Below are 12,626 nucleotides of genomic sequence, written 5' to 3'. Positions count from 1 at the left end.
TGCTTAAAAGCAACAAGTCAGGTGGAGAAGCCAAATAATGACTAGGTGCTACAACAGAGAAAAACATCTAGAGCAGCACAGTGATATAAGAAAACTGTGGAGACCCCAGATGCTAAAAAACTAATACCACCTGTTCATAATTTATTTATTATTATTTTTTGGAGAAAGAAGAGATACAAACAATCTGGGAGAGGTGAGAAGCATCAGTTTTTCATAACCCTAACCCTCAACTCACCCTCACCCCTCACCATAACACTCCCTAACCCTCACCCCTCATACTAACCCCTCACCCTAACCCTAACACTAACCCTAACCACCACAAAGCCCCACCTCCCAAGGATCCGCACCAGTGGTCTCATTCACCCTGCCCTAACAAGCTGTTGGCCAGAAACCTGCCCCTCATCTCCAGTCCCCACCTCATCGAGGGGCTCTGTCTTCAGCATGTGGCATTGCAGCTCTCCTACTTGTGTCTCCTTCTCCCAGGGCCCTGCCCTTGCCTTTCCTCTCACTACGCCTAGATGGCTCACCTGGTCCTCTGGCCTGAGTGGCCTTCAGCATGTTTTATGTGGCTTCCAATCACCCTCCCGCAGTGAGAATGTTTTTAATCAAGTCACCACAGGCTGCATCCTTCTTAGTGGCATGTCTGGAAAAACGGAGGTCCACCTCTCTATCTCCCTCCCTCTCATGCCCAGCACTTTCAGGGATGCCCTGTGTCTCCCTGAACAGGCCGGTGGCTCCTCTGGGAAAAGGGATGTGCTTGGCACGAGTCCTTCATCCTCAACCCAGCTCTTGTCCAGACCAGCCCCCAGACCAGCGTGCAGCCTGCTGCATGGCAGGGTGGGTAGGACCAGCTCCCCTCCTCATCAGCTGATATTTTCTGTATGGAGCTACCTCGAGGGACTGAATTCCTTCTGAGAAGACAGGGGCAATACCTAACTCTTTTAATCCCCGAGTTTTACAGTAGAAAACTGGCTATGGTCTTTGGTTTTACAATTAGTTCTCCCCTGCTGTCTTTGTTGTTGTTTTTGAGAAAGAGGCAGAAAGAGACAAAAACATTGAGATGATCCTGTATGTGCCCTAACCAAAAAATGAAATCGACAAACATTGTGGTCCAGGAAGAAGCTCTAACCAATGAAGCTATCTGGCCAGATTTTAATTTTTATTGATTTATAGAGAGACAAAGAAAATAAAGAAGAGAAAAGGGAGTGGGAAGGGAAACATTCATTTGTTGTTCCACTCAGCTGTGAACTCATTGGTTATGCCCTAACTGGGGATCAACTCCACAATATTCGTGTTTCTGGTGGATGTCCCTAACCACCTGAGCTATCTGGCACAGGCTCCCTGCTGTTTCTTTTTTTTTCTGCACACAAGACAGCCTGATAAGAAAATGTGCAGAGATTGGGGGTGCTGCTGCTCGCACTGTTTGGGCTGCTGTAACCAAAGAAAAACAAAGCTAGCAAAACCTTTCAGCCCAGTGTGGACTGAGTTGGGCAAGGCTCTGTATGTGCACAGGGCTGCCAAGCCCCGAGAAGGTAAAGAATGAACAAATTAAGGCTGTGTGTGTACCGAAGCTACCCCACCAGGACAAAGGGTGGATCTAATGGGAGGTGAGATACAAGAAAGCAACAGGGACCCAGCGCAGACCGTGCTCTGACAACAGATAATTAAAACAGGAAATGCAAAGCACACATCATGCAGCCCATTTTACATCAGGCAGCCCTGCTCAGATTAAAAGGGGAAGGAAGCTCACACACCACAGGTGGCCCATTGAGAACCCACTCAGGCCAGGTGACATGACAGGCACTGTGTGCATCTCCCCCGTGAAAACCGGCAGGCTGAATCTCTTTTAACACACAATGTAACAAAGTCAACTTTTTCAAGACTGTGCAAGATGACAATTTTATTCAACTCACAGGAACAAAAACAGAAAGTCAAGCAAAAAGGGGAGACAGAAGTATATACCATAAATGAAGGAACTAAATGAAGAATTGGTTCTTCTCATCTCTCTCCCTGTCTGTTCCTATTTGTCCCTCTCTCTGTCACAAAGAAAAAACCAAGAAAAATTAAAAAGTAGAGGAAAGAAAAAAAAGAAAACAAAACAAATAAAAGGACAGTATCATTTCTGGTAAGGCTAAAGAGTTTGGCTTGACCAGTAGCCAGTGAAGAACTCTCTAAACACTCCAAGTTATATGTTCCCCACTAAATTAAACTTTCTGCTTCCTCTTGTAGGAACAGGATCTATCTAGAAAGCTCATCACAATCATGATCTCATCACAGTTTTGAGCAAAGAGCTGCTGAGAACTAGTCATTCCAAGAGACACCTGGGCAAGGCTGAGCCCTCTATGATCAAACTGTCATTTTCCACACACCAATCATATGTCCCTCATTTCCTCTAAGAAGTTCCATGAGAATGTAATAGAGACCACGTGTTCTTCCCAATATTTTTCATGGGGCAATAGAGTAGTTGTATTTCCTATCTCTGAAAACTTGGGGAAAGGGGACATCTCTTTTACTATAACAGTGGCAGAAACTATGAATGACAGATAGTACTTGTTTATCATCTGGTTTAGACTGCAATCTTTGTAAAATCATGATAAAGAAATATAACTACACACATAAATATATACACATATGTATATGTATATTATTGTGTAATAAGAAAAAAAACTTTTCTCAGTTAATACAAAAATGTACCTGTTGGAGATTAACATTTTGATTAAAAAACACTCTGATGGAGTCTCTTGTAAATTGACATAGGTGACTGTGATCCATGTAATGTGTTATGGCTTATGTGTTTGCTTCCACACTCTTTTTCTTTCTCAGCTCACTTTTAGCGTTTTTCCTTTGTACACCCAACTATGCCACCCACAGACAACAATTTATTGTAATGCACATTCCTTTTATCAGGCTTTACCTGATTCTCATAACTAGCAAGAGCCTAGAGAGAAGAGGAATTACTCAAGTTGTGCTTTCAGAACAAATGGGGTAGGGGAATAAAACAATTTCCATCAGTCTTTAACACTGGATCAGTCACATATGCAGAAGTAATAATACCCAGAAACTACTCAAAACAAAATTCTCACTTGAAAAGATGTCAACCATACTCTTTCATTTACAAACCACCAGGTCATGGCCTTCTCACCCTTGATTCCACCCTCAAAGGGAAGAATTACTGAGCCCATAAATGAATTTAGTGGCTCAAAATTCTATTGGTTAAAAATGCTTTTGAGCCTCACTGTAGTTTTCTGGTCAAAAAAAAAAAATAACCCCCACCACACCCAGGGTAGGCATGCACAAAATAAAAGGTAAAAGCAGTTAACTTGTGCATAGAATGCTGCTGTTCAGAACACATTCAGAAGTAGCCTGTACATGGCCAACTGTTCACAGTCTGAGGCAGACAGGAGGCTACCAGACCGTCCGGAGCAGAGAATACTCAGAGTCACACAAACTAGGCTTGGCATTTGCTCACACAAACCTCTTGTAGAAATGAAGGAAAATAAAGTAATGCTGACTTATACAAAGACTTAACATATTCATTAAAATAACACATCCTCTCATTCTCATCTTCTCTTTAAATTAAACTTTTAAAAAATAGATTTTACAAAAAAATTAAGAAAATATAATGGGCCATCTGTGCATTCACAAACTTGAGATATAAAATGTTATAAATACATATGAATCCTTTCTCAAATGTATTCTCTTTTTTTCCTACCCCAGAGCGAAGTACTATTTTGAACTTGTCAGTTCCTCATTCTCATGCATGACACTCTTTACCACATACCTAGAATTCATAAAATATACAAAGTATTAATGTTTTTAATTACATAAATATAATAGCACCATATTGTGAATGTCACTTCTGTAGCTTGCATTCTTTTCCCTCAACATGATGTATTCCAGATTTAGTAGGCAATGAGTATTAAGATTTCTCAGCAGAGGACTGCCATGTTTTTTTTCTGTTTTGACTTAGACCATTGTAAACTTGGGAACACTCAGGTAAATGAATAATAACTGAAATCACTTTAAGCCCCACTAAGTGACTTTAAGGCACTTTAAGCCCCACTGAGGTTGTTACTGGTTCAACTAAACACGTGTCAATATTTTTCAAAAAATTAGAAAGCAGATTGTCTCCCTCTTTATATATTTTGTACACCATTTTTTCTTTCATAAATATTTGCACACCATCTCATATTTTTTTTATTTTTTCTAACTTTACTACAGATAAATATATAGACACCAGAATATCTTAGAGAAGGAAGGAATTAGAGAAGATAAATTCATTATATTTCATCCTAGAAAAGTGGGAGTCATTTTTGAAGACTTATGATAGAATGGATATAAGAGACTGGGTGCCTAAATCTTTCCAAAGAAGTCCTACTACATTACATTATACGGTCTGTCCCTGTTAAGTGTCAACCCTAAAAAGGCAGGGGTGGGTAAAAGTAGGTTAAATTACCAGTCATCATTAACTAAAAACTTCGAATAATTTTTATCTTGACATTTTTATACCTGAGGCTAAATGTATCATCAGCAAGCTTTAAGCTTATCAGTTAGGGCCCTGTACCACTGTGCTGACAAAGCGCCAGCCAGTTCCTGGGGCTATTCTGTCATGGCTACACATTAGGAATCTTCATTGAATCACAAATCCTGCTTTGTTCAGGCCATGAAAGGGAAAAAAAAACTTATGTGTCAAAAGCCAGTATATTACTTTACAATTAGAAATATAACTGCTTAGGAGAACAGATTAAGCCAGTTGCCAAGCTTGTCATCTTCTATGACACAGAGTTTTAAAGTCTCAGTGATGACCTTTGATTTTCAAATCATCGAAGTCTGTGCCACTTTGCAGACTTGCAAGAGTTCTTGTCATTGTCAGCCAGAAGAAATGTTCTGCTTGACCTTGACCAAGCTTACCTTTCTCAGAGGGACATTTTACACTTAACAGGCTTCTAAGTAGAATTATGAATCTCCACTTTCAGTCCCCATTGAGTCCTTGCTGGTATTTCCATTAGTTCTCATTCATAAAAGCTGATCTGGTGAAGCCTTGATCCCTAAAGCAAATCTCATGAGGGTACTGAACAGTATGCATACAATCAATGGGTTGAGCTTAGTACCATAAAACCTAAGGGGGCTCTTTCTCTATGAAAATGTGTACTTATAGGCATCTGAATATTAATAAAAATTAGTATCCTATGAAAGAAGCACATCATTTCCAGAAAGTTATTATACAGTAGTTTGTCAACAAATGTTTTAATTCTAAAAAGTGTATATCAACTCAAATTGGTGAAGATATAGAAAAGGAAATAGATAAATTACACACATACTTTAAAAAGGGAAATTCAAGTGACATAAATCTTCTGTGACATTTTTACTAATATTCATCTGTATCAGAATGTATGGGTTGAAAAAAAGTAATGGATTTTTAGGCAAGTCTTACAATGGTGTTCAAATTGACTTTGTAAGGCCAAAATAACCAAACTATTACTGCACAGTTCATCAGGACATTAGAACATATGATCAAACAAGTAAGTTTTTTTTGTGACAGAGAGAGAGAGTGATAGAGAGAGGGACAGATAGAGACAGAGCAGGCAGGAAAAGAAAGAGATGAGAAACATCAATTCTTCATTGTGGCACCTTAGTTGTTCACTGATTGATTTCTCATATGTGTTGATAGGGAGGCTAGAGTGGAGTGAATGACCACTTGCTCAAGCCAGTGATCTTGGATCAAGCCAGCAACCATGGGGTCATGTCTATGATCCCACACTCAAGCCAGAGGCCCCACAAAGGTACAAACATTCTGCTCTAACATAAATAAATCTGAGGATCTAAAGTAGAACATTGCAGCCAGACCAGTGGTGGTAGTAGATAGAGCATCAACCACAAACACTGAGGTGCCTAGTTGGAAACCTTGTGGTTACTAGCTCAAGCATGGGATCAACAATATTATCCTAAGGTGGCTGGGCTGGGCCTTAAGGTTGCTGGCTCAACATAAGCACCCCAGTCATGGCACATATGAAAAGCAATCAAAGAACAACTAAAGTGACTAAACACCTTTCTCTTTTTGGCATGACCCTTTCCACAATTACACAAGAAAGAGTGAGGCATGCAATATCTAAAGCTTTTACTTCTGAGTGTTGGGAAAAGGGTCCTGTCACATCAGGATTGGATAGAGTTATGATTATCACATCTTTGGTATTTAAGATTGAGAAAATTGTCCGTATAGTAATCAAAGACCTCTATGAAAAAATAGAAATCAGTAACATAATTTATGAAAACATAGTATCTTTAGGTTTTATAGGCAGATAAAAATTTACAATATCTTACCTTGTGCTACAGAGTATAGAAAAAGTTTGTTTTTCTTAACAAAGTAATATAAAACCAAATTTGCATCAATAACAACAATCTTTACTTTAAGACAAAACTAATTCTCTTTCTCTCAAAAACTTATCCTAGTATATCATACATTTTAATTCAATTAGAACATATCTTTTTTTCATTTTATACAGAGTTCATTTTGTTATTGATTTTTCTGTAGCTTTATTGATATATACTAGTATTCTAATCCTATAAGAAAATTTTAATTCTGGTAAAAACCAAAATTAAGTAATTGTATATGTTATGCCAGTATTCTTTACATTAATATTCATAAACAAAATCAATCTTGTTGTTGGTTGAGCTGTATTTACTGGTAGCACGATTATTTTCATTACTTTACAAGACATATTTACTAGTTGTCACATATATGCTTAGTTTCTTGGTAATATAAAGCGAAGCATAAATAAACGTATAATTCTAATTCTTACGCAAAATTCCATGGCCCTACACCACAAAAAATTTCTTTATAAAACCCACAATGTTACATAACAAAACATTCCTCTGCTGGTCCTCTGTATATAGACTCTTTCTGATCTTATCTTTTTCTCTCAGTTCCATGGCAATGCCTCCCAAGTGGCTGCTGGAGCAATTTAAATTGCCTCAGCATGACTAGAAGAAGCAGACACTATCTCAGGTGCATTTTCAGATAAGGTAAAGCTTATCTTAAATGTGCACCATAATAAAAATATGCAAGTGCCATTTGGGTCAGAGAGGCAGCTCAGGTACCTTATGCCTGCTTAAGGGGCAGATTAGCCTATACCTCACTCAGTTTAGTGGCTGACTCCTTCTAGCAGTTCCTGCTTAAATCCATTAAATTGGTGAAACATCAAGCTGAACTGAAGCAATATATACCATGATTTCTAAAAATGTCAAAACACAATTGGAAACTATAAACCTTAGAAAATGAAGTGATATTGTGTTCAAATAACTTCCAACTAAAAATGGGCATATAAAAATACTCCATATCAGAAATCAGTAGAGAAATGCAAATTAAAACTGCTATGAGACATTACTTCACACCTGTCAGAAGAGCTTTCACTAACAAATCAATGAACAACCAGAGATGATGAGGATGTGGAGGAAGGAAACACTTCTCCAGCATTGCCTGCCTGCATTCTGGTTTTCATTTTCTGCTCCCCTTTCCGAACTTTCACAATTCCACTTTAGCATATATGGCTGCAAAACAGAAAGACTATAAACACATTGATGCACTGCTAAAATCTGGACGACTTCCTTGCTCCTACCACAGTTCTGTAACATAAGTTTTTCTACCTTGTCTTTCTTTTATTTTTTCATAAGCCAGACAAACAAGAGAGGTAATTTAGTAAGTTTTTCAGGGTAAATCTAGTTGAACTCTCAGCCAAATCAATTCTTCATCAGCAAATGACCATTTTCTGATGCCACTACCACCTTATTAAAGTTGGAAGCCCTAGTAATTAAAATCGTTAGCAGCTGATGCTGCTTAACTTTGCTCACAATTCCTTCCACCAAGGGAAAATAAACACACAAATTTCTTCCACTATGCAGCACACTGTCCTGTTGCCCATCCAACCTCACTCCCTCCAATGCTTCACTGCCCATGAATTATTCTCCAGTCTGTCCTCAAATCTGACAAATTCTCCGTTTTCTAAATAACTTTTCTATTTTATGTAAAGTCTGACTTACATATTCCCCATTTATTTCTAGGTGAACATGCCACAACCATTTTCCTTTTTACCCTGATCTTTCCATTACCAACCTGTCATTACAAAGCCCCACTCTCACTTCTGCTTTTATGACATCATTTACCTGGCTCAGTCTCAGCACTTGTTTATAATTTTTTCTATGCCCTACTCTGCACACTTTCAGAGTTGCTACCACCCCTGACATTTCTCAAACATACTGCTTCTTTACCTGGCTGAGTTTCAATCACTTCCCAGTCTTGAGAATATCAGGGAGGAATTTGCCACCACAATCCTTTTACTTTTCTTTCCAAAGCTCTTGTGGGACTCAAGCCATTTCACAGAAACCCCCTTGTCACTTCTGCTGTCTCACTGCTGCCATGTTGAAAGAGTTCATCAGCATCAGCTGCAGTCAATCCTTTTATCCATGCCTTCAGCACTTAATGGAGTGGAAAAAAAAAAATATAAATGGCAGATCTAATTGAAAATAGATGCAATATAGAAATAAATATTGTGAGAAAAGGAAAATACAAAAAATATTAGAATTCTATATCAATCCTCTCACCAAACTGTTTCTCTGTATTTGAATATACCACTCCATGACTAATATAAAATATCGAGTTCCCTAAAATATAAGTAAGCAATGAGATGCAGAGTGAATAGATGGAAAGACACATCGGTGATGCAAAAGCTGTTTGACAGTTTCTGGTTATATGTACTAGCTTTTAATTTCAAAATGTACATTATATAGCAGCAGAGGAAGACATTTTTCTGTTGACATTTACCTAGCTGTTATTTTCAAGATATTCATGAGGTGGCAGCAGAAAAGTTTGTTTGTTTTTCTCTAGAAACTCCTATGGTCGAGTAAAACTAAATGTGTGCAAAACGCAGCAGCAATTGTCCTCGTTGGATGGCTCGCTTGGATGAATCACTGTCTTGCAATGCATAGGTGGTTGGTTCAGTCCTTCATTGGGGCACATACAGAAACAGATTGATGTTTCTGTCTCATTCTTACCCCCCTTCCTCTCTCTCTGGATTCAATAAAAATAAAAAATTTAAAAAATAAAAAAATAAAGTAAAAAAAAGGGCAACAGAAAACATTTTTCCTACCCACAGCATTGACTAAGAATCCAGACATGCTATTCATTCCTATTTTTACAACAGCACATGCCTCATCTCACTTAATGTTCCCATTTGCCAAATGAGAGAGGGATGATTGTTATCTGCATTTCACATGTATTTGAACTAAAGACCTATTCTAACCTAATTCAAAATCCAGAAACGATGTTCCAGGATGGGGCAGAAGAGTGTACACACATGGTATCCGGGACACATACAGCCATCAAATTAGTCCTCGGTATTTTTGCATACTGGTTTTTTTTAAGAACACCTGCACATAAGCTATTGTTCCAGCTTGTCAAGCACTCAAGAAAGTTTAAGTTGGGGTGGAAATTTGGCAGAAAATGGGATAGGATAGGATAGAAAAGGAGGGGAGTGAAAAGGTGGCCTGGCCTTCCCAGGTGCTGAAACAACAACAGATCCCTTTAAGAGTGTCTTCCCCACTTCTACCCCCTTCCTGTCTGATGGCATTTTAAAATTTGTTCTTCAGTCCAGGGCACTGTTTTGCTTCTACCAATGTGTTCTTTCTTTGATGCTTCACCTGTAAGAAGCTTCCTACTGGCTCAGAATTAACACGAGAGCTGACTTCTGGCTCCAACATCTACAAGCAAAGAAATAAAAACTCAGTCTCCTCCTCTGTCAAATGGGGAAACCAATCCCACTCAGGTGGCTGTGAGGATTCAGGAAAGCAATGCTCATTACCTCCTGCAAACCATTTGACCAGCACTTTTCCTCTGTGCTATTTTGACCCATGTCTCATACAACATTCCTATCAGATCCCTCCTTTCTGCAGCCACCACCACATAGCATGTGAGACTTTGGAGCTAAGGATGCCCCCCCTACACTCTGTCCTCGCCAGTTCCAGGTAACGTCCAGGCCAATAATAAACTTATCTGACCAAGCACCTGAAATCAAAGCTTAGCTGTGGACACTGTCCCAGTCCTTGCACTCTCACAACCTCCTCATTCCTTGGAAACCACAGTCTGAGAAGGGACACTGAGGGGCCACATGAAAAGGCACACATCTGGAGAAAAAGGGCAGAAGGACTCAGTGCTCATAACCTCCACCATTATTATGACTTGCTCTTGACCTTCTCTATAAGAAAACTGGTTATGGCACAGAGCGGTTTGACCCACAGGCCACTGGGCTGATTTCTCTAAACTCTTTACTGGCATCTAATTTGAGATTCCCAACATGTAGCAGTAATTAATGTGGCTTTACTCGGGTCCTGTAAAGATTAATATTTAAAACTTATAAATTTTTAAAAATTAATTAATTTTAAAAGTTTTTATTTATTAAATTTAGAAAGAGAAGACATAGAAGGGTGGGGAGGAGCAGGAAGCATCGATTGGTATGTTTCCCGGCCAGCAAACTGTGAATAGGCATAGGCTTCATAGTCACTTGATGGAAAATTTTTCATTGCTCCACTGTCCCATAGTAGGGACTTACCTGTCCCCATGAATTCCTCTGGTTCCTTTGGGCCAAAAACTAAGAGCAGTCCTGAAGGCTTATTTCCTCCTCATGTCCCCTGTTTAAGTGCCATTTGTTGTTGTTTTTTGGGATCTAGGTAAAGGAGCCACAAAGGAATGAGGCAGCAACAATACTGCAAGTGAAGGACCATAATCTCTCAAGGACTGAGGTGCCTGAGAGAAATCAGCTCTCCAATTTATTAAGTAGAAACATAATATCATGCATGAGAAATTAACAAGCAGAATTCAGTGTCAAATTATATTATTTAGTTTTGAAAACTAATTAGATTTCTCTTGCCCTTTCTGAGACATAACACCAAATTATCTGCTGTCTGTATCCTGACCTGCAGAAAGCTCAAGCAGAGCCAAGCATCATGTACTTGAGGTCTCCCCTGGACATGCGACTGTCTTTAGTCATGTATGATTGGTCTCACCCTTAGTTTCTCAGGATGGGAATGGAAAGTCACTTGGCGCCTTGGCTTTCCTGGAACAAATAACTGCCTGCTCATAGGAGGCTACATGGGGAAAGCAAGCTTCCAAAGAGCCCCTCCACCTTTTCCTTGCTCACTATCTTACCTGGCCATTAGGGAAGTTAATGGGAAGGTTTCACATTCAACCTAACAGAAAAGATGGTCATTCCAGAGCTGACTGATTCAATAGGTCCTGCTTTAAATTCTAGAATGTGAGCAAATATTTTCCCCATATCAGTACTCTGAGACCTGAAGAAGAACACAGAAAACATTGTGACCCTACATATTCATTGGTGTATACCTATATTACTCTTCAATCCTCCGAGGTTAAGTCACTGCATTAATGGGCTAGGGTTTCTACATTACCAGTCCAATTGTTCTGGTTCAAGAATAATCTTTGAACATGTGTTTTTCACCCAGGTTGGGACAATTGCATTGTATTCAGACACTTTGGATTGTCATGAACCTGGGCTGAGGAAGGGACTTAACGGCAGGCAGTAAGTGAACAGAATTGAGAACAATAAGCACCCACAATGCAAGGACAATTCTGAAAAGCAAAATAAAACACAGAAGCTTGTACAACTAGACAAGAGGTGCATTCCATTATGAAGATACAATAATTAAAACAGTAGGGAAATGACACATGAATAGACCAAATGACAAAACAGAAAAAAATGCCCAGTAATACCTGCATATCCATATGAAAATATTGTTTGAGATATCTTTTTACTTGCGTAGAAACAATATGCATTATATAATAAATACTGTGAAAAATGTAAATAAAAATATTGGAGCCTTATATCATAACCTTGACCAAACTCCATTCCATTTAGATTTTAATGACTATTCATTACTAATATAGGACATGGAGTCACCTAAATCTTAAAACATAGAGGACACAGATGGCCTAAGTTTGGTTGAGGCCTCAGGTGCAGAAGAAAATCCTGGGCCCGTTTTCATTGGAATAAACTGTCAATCTGGGCATTTGCGAGGCCCCTCAGAAGTTGTGAGGCTCCTCATGTACCACGGGCTCACCGGGGTACATGCCCGGTGTTTCCATCGGAAAATCCACCTCTGATAAAGGTACAAAAAAATTGAAAATTAAAGAATGGGTAAAGGCACACAATTGGTACAAAAGTAAGTTTACATTTTTAAGTATATCAACAGTTATTTGTGGGATTACTATTTATGAACAATAGTCTTGTTTCCATATTTACAAATGTAAACCTTCTTTCACACTTATCTGTATTACATTCAAAATTATATAATAGCATACAGTACACTTGAGGGCAAAATGCATTAACAGAAATGAACAGAACTTCATATCAGTGACTTCAGTTAACTAGGGAGTTCCAAATTGGTCTGTGATCAATAACATAAATTCTTCTATACAGAACAGAGATACAAAAAAAAAAATAAACAAATGCATAATCATAACACATTTAACACAATGCCTCTCCCCTTCTAGACTAAGCATGCCTCTTTCAGAATGAATACGTTCCACCTAAGCAGACGGTGGCACAGTGGATATAGAT

Source organism: Saccopteryx leptura, chromosome 13 (assembly GCF_036850995.1).
Source record: "Saccopteryx leptura isolate mSacLep1 chromosome 13, mSacLep1_pri_phased_curated, whole genome shotgun sequence".
Taxonomy (NCBI): domain Eukaryota; kingdom Metazoa; phylum Chordata; class Mammalia; order Chiroptera; family Emballonuridae; genus Saccopteryx; species Saccopteryx leptura.
The sequence above is the reverse complement of the archived record's forward strand: the minus strand, read 5'-3'. Positions refer to the sequence as shown.